The sequence below is a fragment of the Lithobates pipiens genome, unplaced genomic scaffold (genome assembly GCF_037356315.1).
Source record: "Lithobates pipiens isolate NorthernLeopardFrog02 unplaced genomic scaffold, aLitPip1_a1.2 Scaffold_19, whole genome shotgun sequence".
Taxonomy (NCBI): Eukaryota; Metazoa; Chordata; class Amphibia; order Anura; family Ranidae; genus Lithobates; species Lithobates pipiens.
This window is the reverse complement of record NW_027507764.1, coordinates 42,834,626-42,855,331: the sequence shown is the minus strand read 5'-3', so window position 1 is coordinate 42,855,331 and position 20,706 is coordinate 42,834,626. Positions and strand designations below refer to the sequence as shown.

The following is a 20,706-nucleotide window of genomic DNA, read 5'->3' as shown; positions in this document are numbered from 1 at the left end:
TTTTCTTTGCCTCTCACGCTTACAGTGTGAGGAGAAAAAAAAAGCTGATCACCGGCTCCTGTTTGAAGGGACATCTGTCCCGAAGAGGAAGAGCCTGTTATGTGCCCACCAATACCAACTGCCAGTGCCACCAATCAGTGCTCACAGTACATAAGTGCCAGCAATCAGTGCCACCTATCATTGCCCACAAGTGCCACCTATCAATGCCCACCTGTGTCTCATCAGTACCACCTAGCAGTGCTGCCTATCAGTGTCACTTACCAGTGCCCATCACTGCCACCCTTCAGTGACAACTATCAGTGCCACCTACCAATGCCCTTCAGTGACACCCATCAGTGCCAACTCTCAGTGCCCACTAATGTCACCTATCGGTGCCCACCAGTGCCACCTCATCAGTGCCACCTATTTGTGCCCATTAGGGGCGCCTTATCAGTGCCCATCAGTTTTGCCTTACCAGTGCCCCTCAATGCAGCCTTTTGGTGCCCATTAGTGCAGCTTCATCAGTAGGGCTGGGGAATAAAATTGATTTTTTTTTTATTCACCCGGACCGTCGCTGACACCGTGCCGGTCCTGAAGAGCTGCGGGCAGGAGTTTTTAGGCGAGGTTGTGGCTTCGGCCTAGTTCGTGAGGCTGGATGCCGCAGAGTAGGCCCAAAGCCGCGGCCTTGCCTAAAATCTCCTGCCCGTAGCTCCTCAGGACCGATGCAGTGTCCATCATAAAAAACAAAAAAACAAAAAAAAAAACTTGATTCGAATTGTGAATCCAGTTTTTTTTTTTTTTAAATGCAGATTTTTTTTGGGAGAAAATCGCATAGCTCTACTCATCATCGTACATCAATTAAGGAGAAAAATTACCTGTTTGCAAAATTTACTAAAATATAAAATGTTTTTTTATTTTTTTTTAAATCTGTCTTTTTTTATTTTTTTAACAAAGAATAAAAAAAAACACAGATGTGATCAAATACCACCAAAGGAAATTCTATTTGTGTGAAAAAAAAAAAGATAAAAATTTCATTTGGGTACAGTGTTGTATGACCGCGCAATTGTCGTTCAAAGTGCAACAGCGCTAAAAGCTTCACCTTTATTCACTTAGCTCTGGGGCAAATTCCTTGCAAAGTGACCGGTCTAATTGCCTTTCATTGCTTTTGTACAAAACAATTGTCCAAAATTGCCTTTGTACAAAGCATGCAATAAATACAAATAAACACAAGAGGGCAGTAGAGATACGCGACTGATGAGAAGTGGAAAATAAATGGAATAGGCACTTTTCCCGTACAAAGTCTATTTGCCTTTAGTAAATCAACCCCAATGTATCAATATTTTCATTCAAAATCCACACTCACTCTGCAAAAATGTTTTAATTTTGGGGGAACGATGTGTGAATCTTGGGTGAAAACGCTTATTAAAAGATCCCTGTGTATTGTTCTGGAACAAGAGCAGTTGTAAGTAGGAATGCAGACTGTGTGCGCTTATATACATATATTTATTTTATGGATGACACCATTGTCACTGAGTTTAATTTACTAAAGGCTGTTCACTTTGTAAGGGAAGTTGCACTTTGCAAAAACATTTTCCCCAGAGTCTAGTGAATGGGAGGAAGCTCCCAGCTAAAAAATAATTGCCATATTGTTTAACTGGTTGCCAAACGCCAGCTGTCAAATGACGGCCAGGCGGCGCGGCTCTTGTGGCGGGAGGGAGTCATATGACGTCCTCCCATTTAAACAGGAAATGTGCGCGATCGTGCATGCGCATCCCTGTTCCTTTGGTGGTGGCGTGTCACGGAGACACCGCTCGCCACAGAGGGGAGTGAACAGCCATTGGGTATGGCTGTTTACCAAGTGATGAAGTCACGGCCGATCACAGATGGTTCCACCCCCACTGTGCGCGGCGCATGCGCTCGATCACGATGCGCGTGCACGTCGATGGTGGCATGTTCCCGGGAACATTGCTCGGCACCGACACTGGTAAACAGCTATTGGTCAGCTGTTTACCCATGTGATCAGCTGTGATCCTTTCATCCTTTCACAGCCGATCACTAAATGTAAACAAACCACGGTAACGAGATGTTACCGGGTTCTCCTCCTCACACACCAATCGTTACCGCTTACAGTACACATCAATCACACTGATTGCCCCCCAAATAAAGAGGACCTGTCACCACCCATCATAGTACCTGTCACAGTCCATCAGAGTACCTGTCACAGCCCATCAGAGTACCCGAGTACCTGTCACAGCCCATCAGAGTACCCGAGTACCTGTCACAGCCCATCAGAGTACCCGAGTACCTGTCACAGTCCATCAGATTACCCGAGTACCTGTCACAGTCCATCAGATTACCCGAGTACCTGTCACAGTCCATCAGATTACCCGAGTACCTGTCACAGCCCATCAGAGTACCCGAGTACCTGTCACAGCCCATCAGAGTACCCGAGTACCTGTCACAGCCCATCAGAGTACCCGAGTACCTGTCACAGTCCATCAGATTACCCGAGTACCTGTCACAGTCCATCAGATTACCCGAGTACCTGTCACAGTCCATCAGAGTACCGGAGTACCTGTCACAGCCCATCAGATTACCCGAGTACCTGTCACAGCCCATCAGAGTACCCGAGTACCTGTCACAGTCCATCAGATTACCCGAGTACCTGTCACAGTCCATCAGAGTACCCGAGTACCTGTCACAGTCCATCAGATTACCCGAGTACCTGTCACAGCCCATCAGAGTACCCGAGTACCTGTCACAGTCCATCAGATTACCCGAGTACCTGTCACAGTCCATCAGATTACCCGAGTACCTGTCACAGCCCATCAGAGTACCCGAGTACCTGTCACAGCCCATCAGAGTACCCGAGTACCTGTCACAGCCCATCAGAGTACCCGAGTACCTGTCCCAGCCCATCAGAGTACCCGAGTACCTGTCCCAGCTCATCAGAGTACACGAGTACCTGTCTCAGCCCATCAGAGTACCCGAGTACCTATTTGCAGCCCATGCCTCATAGAATATATGTTGGGGTGTTTGCTTTCCAAAATGGGGTAATTTTGTGGGAAATTCCAGTGTCCTGGTGCTCCAGGGCCTTCAAAAGTGTAATAGGTGGTTGTGAAATGAGATGTGTCATTTTTGCTGGTAGAACGCCTGAAGGTGCCACTTCAATGTTGGTCCTCTGTATGTGGTCAGGCTGTGTAAAAGTCTCACACATGTGGTATCGCCATACTCAGGAGGAGGAGTAGAATGTATTTTGGGGTGTAATTTGTTGTATGCATATGCTGTGCGTGAGAAATAACCTGATAATATGACAATTTTGTAAAGAATTGTGGGAAAAAATGACAACTTAAAAAAACTCACCATGCTACTTAATACCTTGGAATGTCTTCTTTGTAAAAAGGGGTCATTTGGGGGGGATTTGTACTTTCCTGACTTGTTGGTGTCTCCAGAAATGAGACTCACCTGATGTACTGAAGGCCTGATCAGATCTCATTAATTTTTGTAAACTCTATAACTTTCACACACACCAAATAATATCCACTCATTTGGCTGATTTTACCAAAGATATGTAGCAGTATAAATTTTGGTGAAAATTTATGAAGAAAAATTACTAATTAGCAAAATTTTATGACAGAAACAAAGAAAAGCATTTTTTTCACAAAAGTTACATTTTTTTCATTTATAGCACAAAAATAAAAACCCCACTAGTGATTAAATACCACCAAAAGAAAGGTCTATTTGTGTGGAAAAAAGGACGCAAGTTTCATATGAGTACAGTGTTGCATGACTGAGTAATTATCATTCAAACTGTGAGAGCGCTGAAAGCTGGTGTGTACAGGAAGGGGGTGTAAGTGCCTGGTATTGAGGTGGGTAGCAGCGGGTAAAATAAGTATAGAACACCTCACCATTTTTCTAGGTAAATATACAGTATGTGACAAAAGTAAGTACACCCCCCAGTGACATTTCTTCTCTCTTTTCATGTGACAACACTGAACAAATGACACTTGTCTACAATGTAAAGTAGTGAGTGTACAGCTTGTATAACAGTGTAAATTTCCTGTCCCCTCCAAATAACTCAACACACAGCCATTAATGTCTTTGTGCGCTGGTCCAAACCAATTGGTGGAGAGGGGATTATGGTGTCAGAGGGGGGATTTTGGAGTGGGGGGAGGGGGGATTATGGTGGGGGTTGCTTTTCAGAGGTTGGGCTTGGCCCCTTAGTTCCAGTGAAGGGAACTCTTAAGGCGTCAGCATACCAAGACATTTTGGACAATTTCATGCTCCCAACTTTGTGGGAACAGTTTGGGGACGGCCTCTTCCTGTTCCAACATGATTGCTCACCAGAGCACAAAGCAAGGTCCATAAAGACATGGATGAGCGAGTTTGGAGTGGAGGTACTTGACTGGCCTGCACAGAGTCCTGACCTCAACCCCATAGAACACCTTTGGGATGAATTAGAGCGGAGACTGCGAGGTAGGCCTTCTCATCCAATATCAGTGCCTGAACTCACAAAAGTGCTTCTGGAAGAATGGTCAAACATTCCCATAGACACCCTCCTAAACCTTGTGGACGGCCTTTCCAGAAGAGGTGAACCTGTTATAGCTGCAAAGGGAAAACTCAATATTGAACCCTCCGGATGAAGACTGGGCTGCCATTAGAAATGATGGGGCACTGGAAAGCTGACCTGACAGCCCCCACCTATCCACAGACAGCTTCTGTTCCACCACCTGCTGACCCAATGGGAAGTGCTGCCTGTACCCCCTATTGATGGTCCTGATAACTGGTGATCTGTAGTATTTACAGACTGGGCCAGAGGGTGGCCTAGAGTATGGGTAGAATGGAGGGTGACCTGTAACTATGTGGGGTATCAGCAGATACTGGGGGGTGACTTGTAGCAAAGACATTGTTAGTAGGTTAGGCTTTACCTCCTAGCGGGGCAGCTGTTTAGTGCTGATCCTCAGAGCTTCCAGTGGTGTGTTGGCCTTGGAGATGTTGATGGTGAGCGGTCTTCTCTGAGCCCCGGATTCTGCCTTGCAGGACACTCCTCTTCTCCATTACTCTGAGCTCTTCCACCTTCACTGGCTGGACCCTTTTATTCCATCCTTCCACCAACAACTATCTGTACCAGAAACAAGACGGAATACAAAGAAAGAACACAAACATCAGCCAATCACATCCACATTGTAAGTAATAGAACCACCTTACATCAGGTGCCCCCATAAGAGTACCCCTTACATCGAAGAACACCGACACCTGAAGAGCGACAGAGAACCTCCCATCAATACTCCTCATCACACCCCTCCCCCTCTGAGAAATACACCCCCACCTCATCGAAGAGCCCCGACACCTGAAGAGCGACAGAGAACCTCCCATCAATACTCCTCATCACACCCCCCCCCCCTCTGAGAAATACACCGCCACCTCATCGAAGAGCACAGACACCTGAAGAGCGACAGAGAACCCCCCATCAATACTCCTCATCACACCCCTCCCCCTCTGAGAAATACACCGCCACCTCATCGAAGAGCACCAACACCTGAAGAACGACAGAGAACCTCCCATCAATACTCTTCATTACCTCACCTTACACCACTCACCCTCACCTGACACCCCTCCCTCTCACACTGCCCCTCCCCCTCTGTATAGCTGAGTAGAGTTGGGGTCCCTCCAGGGGCGGACTGACAACTTATGGGGCACCCGGGCAATAAGAGATTATGGGGCCCCCAGGCTTACAGATGGCTGCCACGTGGCACCCTCTTTTTTTTTGTAGAGGAGGGGCACCAAGCTCGGCGACATGCTGGGTGGCAGGAGACCTAGAGCTGGTGACCCAGTAAAGGCACCACGAGCCTCTCATGGGCAGTGCCACCTTAACATCATGGGCCCCTGGGCAAAATACCAGGGAGATAATGATCTGTGGCATGCATAGTGAACCAGGCGAACAATGGGCATGGTCAATGGGAGAGTCTTAACCACTTCAGCCCCGGAAGTATTTACCCCCTCCCCGATCAGAGCACTTTTTGCGATTCGGCACTGCGTCGCTTTAGCTGACAATTGCGCAGTTGTGCGAGGTTGTACCCAAACAAAATTGATGTCCTTTTGTTCCCACAAATAGAGCTTTCTTTTGTGGGATTTTTAGTTTTTGCGCTATAAACGAAAAAAGGCAGACAATCTTTTTTAAAAAGCAATATTTTTTACTTTATACTATAAAAAAAAAGTAAGATAGATACATAGATATATACACACACACATACATTTTTTTCCACAGTTTAGGCCAATATGTACTCTTCTACATATTTTTGTTAAAAAATAAAATCACAATAAACGTATATTGATTGGTTTGCACAAAAGTTATAGCGTCTACAAAATAGGGGATAGATTTATGGCATTTTTATTATAATTATTTTTTTTTTTTTACTAGTAATGACGGCGGGACTGCGACATTATGGCAGACAGATTGGACACTTTTGACATGCCCTACAGCAGAGCCCCCAGAGTGCCGCCTTCCATGAATATCCACAAACACACACACACACACACACACACACCTTTGCACCTTGGTGCTTGGTGAGGTAGGCAGCTGGCGGGCAAGGCCTTTAAAAAAAAAAAAAAATAAAGCCACATGTTGCAGGCTCTGAACTGCACATTTGCTGTCGTAGAGCCAGCGGAATAGTGAACTGCAGTGGTTGGCCTCAGATCGGGCCGTGGGGCATATGAATAAAAGCTGTGCACCATGTTATCACTGCACAGGTGTGCACCCGGACCTGCCCCGCTGCCTGATCCGAGGTTGAGCTCAGCAGTGCACCAATCAGATGGCTCCGAATGGCAACAAGGGCATTTTTCACGGCCACAGGATTTTTGGATCAAATTCTGTTGAGTGGCAGTGAGCACACATGGATCATACAGTATACACACACGCATGCACAGTACACACAGATGCACAGTATATACACAAACACTTGCATGCACAGTATACATACACGCATGCACAGTAACACACAGACACGTGCACAGTATATTTACAGACACACACACACACACACACACAGTAGTGCACAGTATACACACACACACACACACCTGCACAGTATATACATTTTATATATATATATATATATATATATATATATATATATATATATATACTGTATGTGTATATACTGTGCAGGCATGTGTGTGTGTGTATACTGTGTGTGTGTGTGTGTGTGTAAGTATACTGTGCACGTAGTATACAAACACTAGCATGCACAGTACACATACAGTATACATATACACAGTACACACACCAGCACTTTTTACCCAAAAAGTCTAATGGAACACACTGCTGCCTCCATCTGCTGGCATGCTGGGACTTGTAGTACCCCAGCAGCTCACAGACACAGGAAGTAGTAATGCATGGGAGGGGACTGTGCCTGTGTAGTGGGGGGCAGGTAATGAGTAGGGAGGTGTAGCAGAGATGGGGGGGGAGATATTCAGCACATCCTCCAGAAGCAGTTCACTTCTCCTCAGACAAACCATCTAACTGCTTCAGAGACAGGAGAAGCTCTGCTTGAGCAAACACAGCCTCCCCTCCCCCCCCTTGCTGACAAGGGTAAACCACTCATAATAATACATTCAGCTCAGTTACTTACCTTCTATCAGGCTGCAGGCTGTCCCCTCCCCCGCCTCCTCCTCCTTCTTCTTCTTCTTCTCTCCTCCAGCTGTCGGCATCTCCTGCTCATATCTCAAATAAGCCGCGCTGTAGAAGGGGGCGGGTGCACTGTTTTCCCATTGGCTGAGGAGGCAGTGGAGAGGAGGGGCAACTACAATCTCGAGATTTTTACATTAAAAGTATGTCGGTAAGGGACATTTCAGGGACAGAAGTAAAAAAAACACAGATTTTTTACATACTGTCCCTGGTTTCTATTATGGCTGACAACCATGATGGGGCCCCCTAGCGGCCGGGCCCTCGGTCCCTGACCGAGTGACCGAATGGTCAGTCCGCCCCTGTGTCCCTCCTGGGATGATGGGGGATGGTAGTAGAGCTCAGCCTATGATTGGCCCTCTGTGTGTGTTGGGGGAGGGGGACCCTCTATAGGGGACACTCCCCTCACCCCCATGATGCTCCGGGGTCTCACCTGGCGAGAGATGATCATGACTACCAGACGCTGCACGTTTCCATCCCTGCCCCGCCCCTTCCGCTACCGGCCCCGCCTTCCTTGCTGGTCACTTGTCCCGCCGCTGATTGGAAGCCTCCATATTAGTAAACAGAGAGGAGGAATGAGGGATGGGGCTGCGTCTCTTATCTCCTCCCCCTGCAGTGTACGGTTACCACGGAGATGAATGAGAGGAGGGTGGAGCTTGTGTGATAGGGGGAGGAGCTGAGAGATGAAGGGTGGAGAGCAAAGATTTCATACAAGAATCGGGTGGACTGACCGCTGCAGCGCTGGCTCCGGTGTTCTGTCAGATTCCGCAACCCCTCAGAATTAGTAACGGAAGTGACGATCTGTCGCTGCCATCTTGCTACACCCCGCACTCCTCCACTGTGAGGATAGACCGAGAAGGGGGGGAAGGCGGACATCTTTTTACACCCACCGGAGTTTTACATTTTACACTTTTTATAAAACACGGAGCTTATATGGTGAAATCCCACATGATTTCATTGGCTGAGCCAAAGTCACTGTGATTGGCTGAGCCAAAGTCACTGTGATTGGCTGAGCCAAAGTCACTGTGATTGGCTGAGCCAAAGTCACTGTGATTGGCTGAGCCAAAGTCACTGTGATTTCATTGGCTGAGCCAAGAAAAAAAACGGCTGAGTCCCATATATAGTCAGCCGCAGGTACAGAAGGCATCAGAAGCTCACTGACCACTGACCAGTAAGGACGTGGTTTTTTAACTCTCCTGAGAGTTACCTTGCGATTTTATTGGATTTGATTTCGTTCAATTCAATTTCATTGCGATTTCTATTGTCATACATTTAAAGCGTGTTTATTCTTAATAATGAACCGATTTAAATGTAATCAGATTCTTTCTCTGAAAAACACCAAAGAGAAACCCAGCAAAGGAAGGGCCATGGTAGGAGGTATTAGTCAGCAGCCTGCAGATACCCCAACCAAAAAGCCCTCCAAGATGAAGAGGACCCGAGCGTTTGTGCGTGGCTGTTTCAGAGCCATCATTGGATGTTTCGGTTCCGGCTGTAAAGCCAATGGACATCACCAGGATACAAACACAGAGATTGGTATGTGTTTTTTTTCAAAGATTATTATTTTTTTTCATAAATTTTTTTTTTTTTCCCCAAAAAATTTTTTTTTTCAAATTTTTTTTCTTTCCAAAAATGTTTTTTTTTCCCAAAAAAATTTTTTTTCACATTTTTTTTTTCCAAAAATTTTTTTTTTTCAAAAATTTTTTTTTTTTCACATTTTTTTTTCAAAAGATTTTTTCTTTTTTCAAAAAAAAATGTAAAAAAAAAAATTTTTTTTTTTTTTTCAAAAACATTTTTTTGGGTCACATTGCCATAGGTACATATGTTTTTTATTACCTTTTTTAGTTACAATCAACACAAGACATACACCAGGGCTCCACAAACCCCAGGCGCCAGGTCGCCAATGAGACCAGAAATCACAACCTGGCGCCTAAGCTGCCACCAGCCCACTCACTATTGATGCCCCAGACATGCAGCAGCATTAACACTGACTGCCGTCCTCCTCCCTCCTCCACACTCAGCGCCGCACTAAGTGTGTGAAACTGACAAGCAATGGAGAGATTTCAGCTTGATGTCGGTGTGGGCGGGAACCGGCCAGGGTGGGCGGGAACCGGTCGGGGTGGGCGGGACCCAGCAGCTATCAAACACCAGCCAATGGAATCTGGCGGGCCGCTACGTGTATGTGGCCCACCCCTTTTCTTAAGCAGCCCAATGGTTGGCCGGTGTTTGATAGCTGCTGAGTCCCGCCCACCCGGCCGGAACCCGCCCACCCCGGCCGGGTCCCACCCACCCCGATATCAAGCTCAAGTCTGACATATCCGCCTCTCTGTTACTTGTCAGTTTCACACCCCGGCTGGGTCCCGCCCATTCCGACATTAAGCTCAATTCTGACAGCTCCTCTGTTACATTTCAGTAACAGAGTGCTCTGTGTGAAACCTGCCAGTGCCACCTGCCAGCACCAACCAGTGGCATCTACCAGTGCCAACCAGTGCCACCGCCAATCAGTGCCACCTGCCACCACCAATCAGTGCCACCTGCTAGTGCCAACCAGTGCCACCGCCAATCAATACCACCTGCAACCACCAACCAATGCTACCTGCCACCATCAACCAGTGCCACCTACCAGTTCCAAACCAGTGTCACCTGCCAGTGCCAGCCAGTGCCACCTGCCACCGCCAACCAGTGCCACCTGCCAACACCAACCAGTGCCACCACCAATCAGTGCCATCTGTCAGTGACAACTAGTGCCACCGCCAACCAAGGCCACCTGCCTTTACCAACCAGGGCCACCTGCCACTTCCAAACCAGTGCCACCTGCCAATCAGTGCCACCGCCAGTGCCAATAAATATATGTAAAGTGCTGCATAAACTGTTGGTGCTATATAAATCGTGTATAATAATAAATATATATATATATATATACACACATACACAGTATATATATCTCATGAATTATACACAGAATGACATCCTATTAACCCCCTAGTGGCTTGATAACAGATATAATTCCACTGTATAGATCCCATGATTCTCCACCAATGAGTATGCAGTACTGTACTGAGCTGTAATCATAAATCCCATTGGTATCACACCGGCACTTACGAATAGCACTTTATATTTACATTATTTTCTGGTTCATAAGATGGGATTTATTTATTTTTTAATTTTTTCAAATAATTTTTTTTTTTTTAATACCAAAAGTTTTCAACAACAGCAACATCTTAGTGTGTTAATTTATATGAGCAAAATCAAAGTGTATACAGAAGGATTCCATTTGAGGGAAGAGCAAAACTTCTTTACCTTAGTGTACTCAATTAGAGGCAGGAGATAGAAGGGGGAGACTTCAGTCACAGACAGGGATGGATGGTGAGCTCACTCACCCCTTGGCAGTCAGCACCTCTCATGCAGATGTATCTGAGGCTGCTGGATTTCAAATTTCCAGCCTGCACTTTCCTTTTCTAAGGAGTGGGGGCAGACACAGAGGGGTAGGGCCGAGAGGAAGAGGTGCAGATCAAGCCCTCTCTCCTCTCCCATCTGTGTGTGGGGAGGGGAAACTGAGAGTGCTGGCTTTGGGCAGCATGAAAGAGAGTGTAATGCCGCGTACACACGATCAAACAATCGGGTGGAAAAGTCCGGCAAACTCAAGTCCGCCGGACAATCCCCCCGTGTGTAGCCTCCGGCATAATTTTATGACCCGAAAGTACGACGGACTTAGAAAGTAGTTTTGCACTCCAATCTTCCCGCCGGACTCGCATTTCGGCGGACAATCCGGCCGTGTGTATGCCAGTCCGCCATACTTTTGAAATGAGCGGACTTTTCCCGCCCGGAGAAAAGTCCACTCATTTGAGCGGGTCTCCAGGTAGGCGGGGCCCGTGAAGGAGACATCGCTGGCCCCGCCACCTGGTATGGACTTAAAGGGTTACCCCAACACCGAAAAAAATCGGCGTGGGGGTCCCCCCAGGTCCACATCAGACCCTTGTCCGAGCACGCTACCCGGCCGGCCAGGAAAGGGGGGGGCAAGCGAGCGCCCCCCCCCTCCTGAGCCATACCAGGCCGCGTGCCCTCATCATGGGGGTGCCTTGGGGAAGGGGGGCCGCCTACCTGGAGACGCACTCAAAATGAGGGGACTTTCCTCCGCGTGCGTGGGCGAGTCCGTTCATTTCAAAAGTAGGGTGGATAGTATGGCGGACTTAGTACGCCGTATTAGTCCGCTGAAAAAGTGCCGTGTGTGGACAAGTAGCCCGTTGGGAAAGTCCGACGGACAGTCTGACGGGAAGTCCGCCAGACTAAGTCCGTCGGATAGTCCGCTACGTGTGTATGCGGCATAACAGACACTCTCAGCTTAGACAACTGCAGCCAGCAACCCTGCTGGGAAGCCATAGTCCAGTCTGAATCATGTGTCCGGGTTTCAGGCAGTCTGAAACCCAGATGCATTATTCCAAATCCGAACTGTCCGGCTGAACCCCGGACAGGTGGAAACCCTATCAGGTGCAGATTTACTTCAATGCGAGCCTGTGCCCAGACTATGGACATTAAAAATGGAAATCTATCAATTTAAACTGGGATTAAACCCAACACCAAACATGTAATATAGTGCAGCTTACCAATCATTAGATGTGGTGGCTGCATTCGCTTTCTATTTTTTTTAAGGCCTTTTCCCCTTTGTTTTCGCCTAGTGATCTGGCCAGTAACACACCTCCAGTATTAAAGTGCCTCCATTCTGGGTCAGTTACCCTTTGGGACAGCAGCATTGTCATTCTATGGTGGAGGGGAGCGTTAGATGTACTACCAGGTTTAGATACACTAAGCACATTGAAGCCAAATTCCAGCTCACACTTTTTAAAGTAGTATTAAACCCATAAGCAAACCATTATTATATTACAGCTTATCAGTTTTTAGATGCGATGGCTGCATTCGTTTTCATTCTTATGTTTTGATCTTCTGATTCAGCAGTATGTATCAGCTTACATGGATGAGACCCTTCCATTTACCACTGGCAGGGGTGCTTACAATGATCAGATTTCCATTCATATAAATCCCATGTGAGGGGGAGTTTGACTACAATATTTTAGTGTATTCAAATCTGCTAAAACATTTAAAAACGCATTTGCATTCTTCCTGCTGTCTGCCGTGTCCTCTGCTAATTCCTCCAGAGTGTTGTCTCTAGGAGGTGTGTTACTGGACAGATCACCAGGTAAAAACACGGGGGGGGGGGGGGAGCCAAAGAAAATAAAACGAATGCAGCCACCACATCTAATGATTGGAAAGCTGAAATATATGACATTTTTTTATTTTGGGTTTAACACAACTTTAGGTAGTTACAGCAAACTGTTTTTTTTTTCCCCTTTTGGGATTAAAAAAAAAGAAAAAGAAATAAAAATCTTTACATAAATGAATACAAGCTGATTACTTTATGCACCCCTGTTAGTGGTTAAATGGTTTACTCAAACCTCTAATCTGCAAGACAGCTTGGTCTGTTGAAAAACCACAGACTTACTGGGCAGATCACTAGGTGAAAATAAATAAAGGAAAGCCTTTAAAAAAAAATGTATTAAGAAAATATTCTTAATAAGAGGAAAAAGGTCTTTAAGCCCCGGATCACACGATGAACTGCATGTGAATCTCACAGGAACCGCACCGCATTCCTCTGCAATTCACATGCGATTCAGTGCCTTCCGATCTGAGCCCATTCGCTTTGAATGGGCTCAAATCGCACTGCATCGCACCACAAATGAGCAGACACCTTTTTTTTTTTTTTTTGGAGCCGCACTACAGCTGAATGGCATGGTCGTTTTGTACCGTGCAATCAAGTGAAGGCAAACCGCACCGCGTTTGCGATCCTTTTGGGGCGCTGTTAAAATTTATATTGACGCCCACAGCGGATCGCAAATACCGCACGACTGCAATGTGCGGGAAACGTGCATGGATCGCTGCATTTCTCGCACCGCATGTGTGTGAACCCAGGATTACACACGTCACCCCTGACCTCTCTAGATGGGCCAAACATGACCTTAAAGGTGTCACATCAAACAGAACCGGAAATGTGTTATTAATGCATATATCTATCTATCTATCTATCTATCCATCTATATATATATATATATATATATATATATGTATATATATATATATATATATATATATATATATATACTGTAGATGGTAGATATCTACCTACCTACCCCTATCTATCTATAGATATCTACCTATCTATCTATAGACATCTACAGTAAATAAATCTATCTATATGCATATATATATATATATCTATCTATATGCATAGATATATATATATATACACATATCTCTATAGATAGATAGATAGTATTTATCTATATATATATATATATATATGCATATATCTATGTATATATAGACAGATATATATAATATAATATAATATATATATATATATATATATATATATATATATATCATGTTTCCCATATATTTAAAACCTGCATAGGAGATGTGACAGTCGGAAGCACATTTGTCTTTTTTTTTTTTGCAACTTACAGAAAAATTACTAATAATAGTAATAATACCAATAGTGACAATAATACTAATAATAATAATAACAATAATAATAATACTAATAGTAATAATAATAACAATAATAATACTAATAGTAATAGTAATAATAATAATAATAATAATAATAATAATAATAATAATAATACTCATAATAATAATAATAATAATAACAATAATAATAATAACAATAGTAATAATAATAATAATAATAATACTAATAATAATAGTAATAATATTAATAGGGTTTTAACCCTTTCCCACTCTAGTTTTAGCTTTACAAACAGAACATAGAAACTGATTTAAAAAAAACGTCAGCCAGACACTTGGGCTTATTTCTGTTCAGCCAGTCTCGTGATTTATTTAAATCATTGTGTATTCGTTGATAGAAAACAAATATATATGAAAGAAAGTTAATAATTTTTTTCCTTTTTTTTCTCCAGAAATAGCTGTGATCCCTCCCAAATCAACCAACCATGAAGACAACGTGGCCATCGCAGAAAGGGGGACTCAGACCACGAGCAGCTCAGACAGGATCCGTGTTCCAGCTGAGGGGTCTGAGTTCCCCCGTTCTGTAGAGACTGTGGCTCCCCCAATAGTTGGGATACACATCCGCATCCCATCAGAGACCGTGTCGATCCCAGAAAGCGGGACTGAGACCACCACCACCACTACTACGGACATTGTGTTGGACTCAGAAGACACGATCCAAACCACCAAGGCCACAGACAACGTGTCAGGCTTGGAAATCGAGGCTGAGGTTGCCAAGGGCACAGACATTGCCTCAGAACATTCACGGACCACCCCAGAGGGACCTGCGGAGGACGCGCCCCACCTCTGCACTGAATCTGTCCACCCTGCCCAGCAGGCTCTCACCTTTGTGGGAAGATGTCGGTCATTCTTCAGCAGGGTCCGGCCTTTTTTCTACAAAAATAGAACAAAGTATACGTCCAAAGGTAAGAATTGTGAACAATGTAACACACAAGTTGGCTGAACAAGAATTAATCATTTTATTTCAAGACGTTTCGTATTGGTGGGGGCTCCGGATACATCTGAACAGACCAGAGATGATAGGCCCCAAAATAATCATTTGATGGAGGCTCCCCCCAGCCACCTCTCTATGGTTTTCAATACTTCTAATCAGTGCTAACAGGGTAAACATGCCAAACTGTGCCCCTCCCCCACACCTCACATGATACCCAGGGCAACTTGCCCCCCTCCTGCCCACTCCTTGTCCTGGTCCTGCTTCTAATTGATGGACAGAAGTTTGTGTAGCACATTCCTAATTTCCTTAATCCCAGTGCTGGCCGTGACTTGCCACCTGTTCCAATGGTCACTCTGTAGTATCTCCTGTAATTCTGCATTACTGGTGGGGGTTTGGTGGCCCCTAATATGACTCCTTTCTAATTGGTTTTCAGAAATGTCTCTTTTAAAAAACCTTCTTTCCATTGGACCTTACTGAAAAATTCTCCTATTGGGTGGGTGGTTAGTAAAATACCAAAAATGGCCTTAAAGCAGTGCCATCCATTAGAAGCGCACAAACTCTGCCCCCCATCCATGGGTCCGGCCCCCAAACCTACATGCAGGGAACCGGACCCTGTATTCCAATTGGGGGGGTTTGAGGCACGTGATTAGAACCTGAGACTCTAATAGGCTCCAAAAAAGGGTGGGCACGGGGCGCAGAGCACTGTGACCCCGCGACCACCCAGTTGTCTGACAATAGCAAATTAATATTTGCTATTGACACACTTATCCTGCTCCCGGCCAATCGGTGAGTCTTGAGACCCGTCACCCGATTTGTCTGAAAGGATCGATGATCCTATTGGATGCCTAGGATGCCCTTAAAGCAGCGGCGGGCCCATCCATTAGGGGCGCACCGACTCTGCCCCTAATGGATGGGCCCCCTTAATCTACATGCAGGGAGCCGGACTCTGGATTCCAATGGGGGAGGGGTGTTTTTGAGGCACGTGATTAGAGCCTGAGGCTCTAATAGGCTCCAAAAAAGGGTGGGCTGGTGAGCACTGTGCCCCGAGACCACACAGTTTTGCGACAATAGCGAATGAATATTCGCTATTGGCACACTTATCCTCCACCCGGCCAATCGATAAGTGAGTCTTGAGACCAGTTACCCGATTTGGCTGAAAGGACCGGGCGATCCTATTGGACGCCTAGGCGGAGAAGAGAGGAGATGCACAGCGGAAGCTGCCATGATGGGGGAGAGGAGATGGCAGCTGCTTGCCTGCAACCTGCCCGCTGCCCTCTGCCCGTCACATGCCACTGCTAGATAGGGTAAGTGCCGGACCGAACACCGACTGTGAGTTCACCTATAGGAACAATTGAGTAGAATGTGATCGCTTTGCAGCTTACACTTGTTCAGCTAACTTTGTGTGGATTTGGATAAATTCAATGAAAATCATCAAAAAACAAATGTAGGTGGCGGTAAACTAATCATTTTCATCTTTCTCTTTATCTTTAGGAATTAAACTCGCCCCCCCGACTGTAAAAAGTTTTACATACCATAAGATTCTTGGAGAGGGAGTGTTCGGGATGGTAAGTGATCAGATTTACAGTTTTTCTGATTTATATCCGTACAACAGATAGCCCCTTTAAAGTCCCGCTGAGGCACCCTTTCCGCATCTACCGTTAACTGGGATGTGGGTCAGGACATTTCCAGACCATTTGCAGCACTTACCCCCCTTCTTTTTACAACAAATAGGGAGGAGCGATAAAGGATAGGTTCACCTTTCTTTTCCCTAAATTCCGGCTACAATATCGCATTAAAGCGGAGTTCCACTGAAAATACCTCTTATCCGTACCCCCCTTCCCCTTTTGGTGCCACATATGGGGGGAGGGGGGAACTGGTATCTGTTTGTGACCTGGTCTGCCGGAAGTTCGGTCCCCTCCTCCTTTCCACCGCCGAACCAGTTAGAAGGGGCAGCTCGCTTCATGCACGTGCAGTAAGGAACTGGCTGTGAAGCCGAAAAGGCTACATGTAGGGCGCCAGACACATTGATTTCAATGGGGTTTTTGAGGCTCTAATTGGCTTCAAAAAAGGGTGGGCTCAGGGGGGCGCAGAGAACTGCACCCTGAGCCCACCCAGTTGTGTGACAATAGGGAATAAATATTTGCTATGGTCTTTCCAATTCTCCACCCAGGCCAATCAGGAAGCGGTTCCTGAGTCCTGATTGGCCAGGGAGTCTTAGAACTCCTGGCCAATCTGGTCTCAGGAGGACCCGCTTCCTATCCGGCCAGGAGGAGAAGCAATGACCCCGGGTCTTCCCTGCAGCAGCATTGGCGTCATCCTTTCTAAGGCAGGGATCCTCAAACTACGGCACACCAGCTGTTGCGAAACTACACATCCCATGAGGCATTGTAAAACTCTGACATTCACAGACATGACTGGGCATGATGGGAATTGTAGTTCCTGAACAACTGGAGGGCCATAGTTTGAAGACCCATGTCCAAAGGTAAGGCCACTGATGGGCGCCGTCTGTTTCCCGCACGGGGGGGGGGGGGGGTGACTGATCGTCGCTGTCCCTCTCCCGCCAGGAGGGTGGTTGTGGGCACTGTTCGGCCAATGTCCGTCTCCCTCGGGGGGCAGGTTTGTTTGCCGCCCGCCCCCCCCCCCACACATATTAAGAAGCAGCCGCCACTGCTTGTGAAGATAAAGTATCTTTATTCACCTCTTGGCACCGGGCGCACATATATATGCAGCCTCTCAGGCGGGCAGGGCTTGCCACCAAGCGGCCGCATATTTGCGTTCAATAGCGTAAATAGAGCATGCACCCTGTGCGCTCCCGGCATGGTTACCGGCGGCTGTGGGAAAGCTCCCGAGTGCTGCTTGCGCCGCTTGGGAGCTTTCCAAACATGTGACAGCCAATCACCGCAGTCACCATGATCACAAGCCCTGCTCCGCCTCCCAGCGTTCTAAACCCTTAAAGGGCCGGTAGCCACCGGCTCCAAGGGGGATTAAGGCTGGGTTACACCGTATGTACGTTGAGACACTGCAGGGCCACGTGGAGCTCACCAGAACTCTGCCACTGGGTTACAAGGAACAAAACGCATGCATGTTTTTTGGCGCCTCATGGAATTAATGGAATGCAGATTAATGCCCTCCAACTATGTGAATCCAGGCTGAAGCCCTGATGCCATGTTTTAATGCAATGCAATATAGGGATGGTTGGGAAGGGGGTTTCATTCTCCCTGGTGGGTTTTCGATTGAATTTATAATTGCAGAGAATGAACATAAGCTCAAGGCTCAGTTTCCACTAGTGCGACTTATCATGCGACTTGGGACTGCAAAGTCACATGACAAGTCCTTCCCCATGATTTCCAATGAGTACCGTTCATATCTGTAGTCACTGCACCACTTTGATGCGACTTGAGGTCCAAGTCGTGGCAAGAAGAAAAATCACGGTGAAATCACGGCAAAATCGTGCGACTTTGGGTTGCAAAAGTGGAAGCCTTAAGAAAAGAGGGAGGGTGGAGATGGAAACTCCAGCGGGTAAATTCCAACACTGGAGACCATTTGAGATGCAAAGAGCTATCGTGTGATCGGCAAATTTACATCTAACCGCAAAAAGAAACAATCACGGGCGGGTCAGCCGTCCTTCAATTAACATGACTAATATGTCCTTTTCCTCTTTCTCCTTCAGGTTTACCTGGCATCACATCCTGCCATTAATCAGGTGCTGGCCGTAAAAATGGCCAATAAAGCTTTGGTGCGCCCTGGAAGATATTTGGTAGAGCGCAACGCCAACGAAGCATTGGAAGGTAGCAGGTTCTCCCCACATTTATATGCTACTTTCCAGACCAAGGTAAGTAACTTTCCCTTTCACTTATTTTGATTACATTTTATGAGAGTCCAAATCATTTAGAGCAGCCTTTCTCAACCTTTCCAACACAGAGGAACCCTTGACATAACGTTCTAGTCTCAGGGAACCCTCTGCTAAAAATGACTATATCTACAAGTCATGATACATTAGTGCGATGGTCAGTGGGAAGAATGTTCCTTCTGCTTGTGGACACTGGGAAGAATTACCCAAGATCAGTGGTGGCAGTTGGAACTTATCTGATTGCTCATTTCTCAAGGAACCCCTACAACCTCTGGAGGAACCCTAGGCTTCCATGCAAACCTGGTTGAGAAACCCTGAATTAGAGTAACACATTCTCCTGCCACCACTAGCTCTCCGGTCATTTGTGGTGGTGAATGTTAGTCAACTCGGCCGGTTCTGTAACCTTGAAGAGCTTTTGAGGGTCACCTAAGTAGGTTCTTTGGTTCTTGGAAAGGAAGCATAACTCCTTCAATGTCGTAGAAGAAGCCCGAATAGATGTGACTAACTATCAACAACCGTAAAATTCCCTGAATAAATGAGACGCACCTCACTGATATGTTGCTAATTCTCTCACCGGAAGTTTCCAAATGAGAGAAGACAAAGGTGAAGGGCTGAATATGGACTCCCATAGTGAATACCGAATGTATTATAATTTTTTTTTATCTCTTTTGGTCTTCTTCTAGGAATCCTTTTTCTACATCATGGAGTACATTAATGGTGAGACACTGGAAGCATTCATAGCCAGGAGGAGACCTTTGGCTATGGAAACCATAAGGTAAGTACTACAACGGGCCGGCTGGTAGTGGAGAGGAAGGTAGAACGTAAAATTGTAGACAGATCACTTTTAAGCTACGGGGGGGGGGGGGTTCTTTATTTAAGGGGGTGATGGGACCTGCCTGCTTTACTTAACCACCCCCAGGTACACGTGTCAGCTGACTGACATTACTTTGGGGAGATCTAACTAATGAGAGATTGGAATAATGAAGACATTCATGGATGAGCTCTTAGTTGGATATTAGCCATTTCATTAGTACTTAGAAACCTTTACAGTAATAACTCCATAAGGACTCCATACATCAGGGTTTGTTTATAGACACGTAAAAAATCTACATATAAAAAGTGAAGAAGACCCCCTATGGGTAATATACAAAAGGTCTTCAAAAATAGATTTCCTGTAGCATTAGGATCAAGTGATATTAATAGGGGGTGTAGATTACTATAGGAGAAGTTTATCACTAATAAATCTTTTCTTCTTTTTCCATCAGATTTATCTCGGCGGAGCTTCTGTGCGGAATGCAGTTTATTCATTCCAGAGGCATCAAACATAGGTACGTAATCCAACCATCAGATTGTTATTGTTCTAGTTCACTGGTCTCCAAACTTTGGCCTGCAGGCCAGATGTGGGCCTTTGCTTTCTTCTATCTGGCCCTTGGGGAGCTATTCTGACTGACACCAATGATGGGGCACTATTCCTCCCACTGACACCAATGGTGGGGCATTATTCATCCCACTGACACCAATGACGGGGCACTATTCCTACCACTGACATGATGGGGCACTATTCCTCCCATTGATACCAATGATGGGGTACTATTCCTCCCATTGATACCAATGATGGGGTACTATTCCTCCCACTGATACCAATGATGGGGCAATATTCCTCCCACTGACACCAATGAT

General features: G+C 46.0%; 1 long non-coding RNA gene across 1 annotated transcript in view; it reads right to left on the bottom strand.

Moving 5' to 3' along the window:
• LOC143995926 (uncharacterized) overlaps positions 1 to 15,385 on the bottom strand; it is a 70,933-nt gene extending 55,548 nt beyond the window's left edge. The window contains exons 1-2 of the long non-coding RNA XR_013277490.1: positions 15,068 to 15,385; positions 4,908 to 5,101 (exon numbers count right to left, since the gene is read on the bottom strand). This is a non-coding gene — a long non-coding RNA (uncharacterized LOC143995926). The remainder of the gene's footprint in view (positions 1 to 4,907; positions 5,102 to 15,067) is intronic.
• Between the last annotated feature and the right edge of the window lie 5,321 nt (positions 15,386 to 20,706).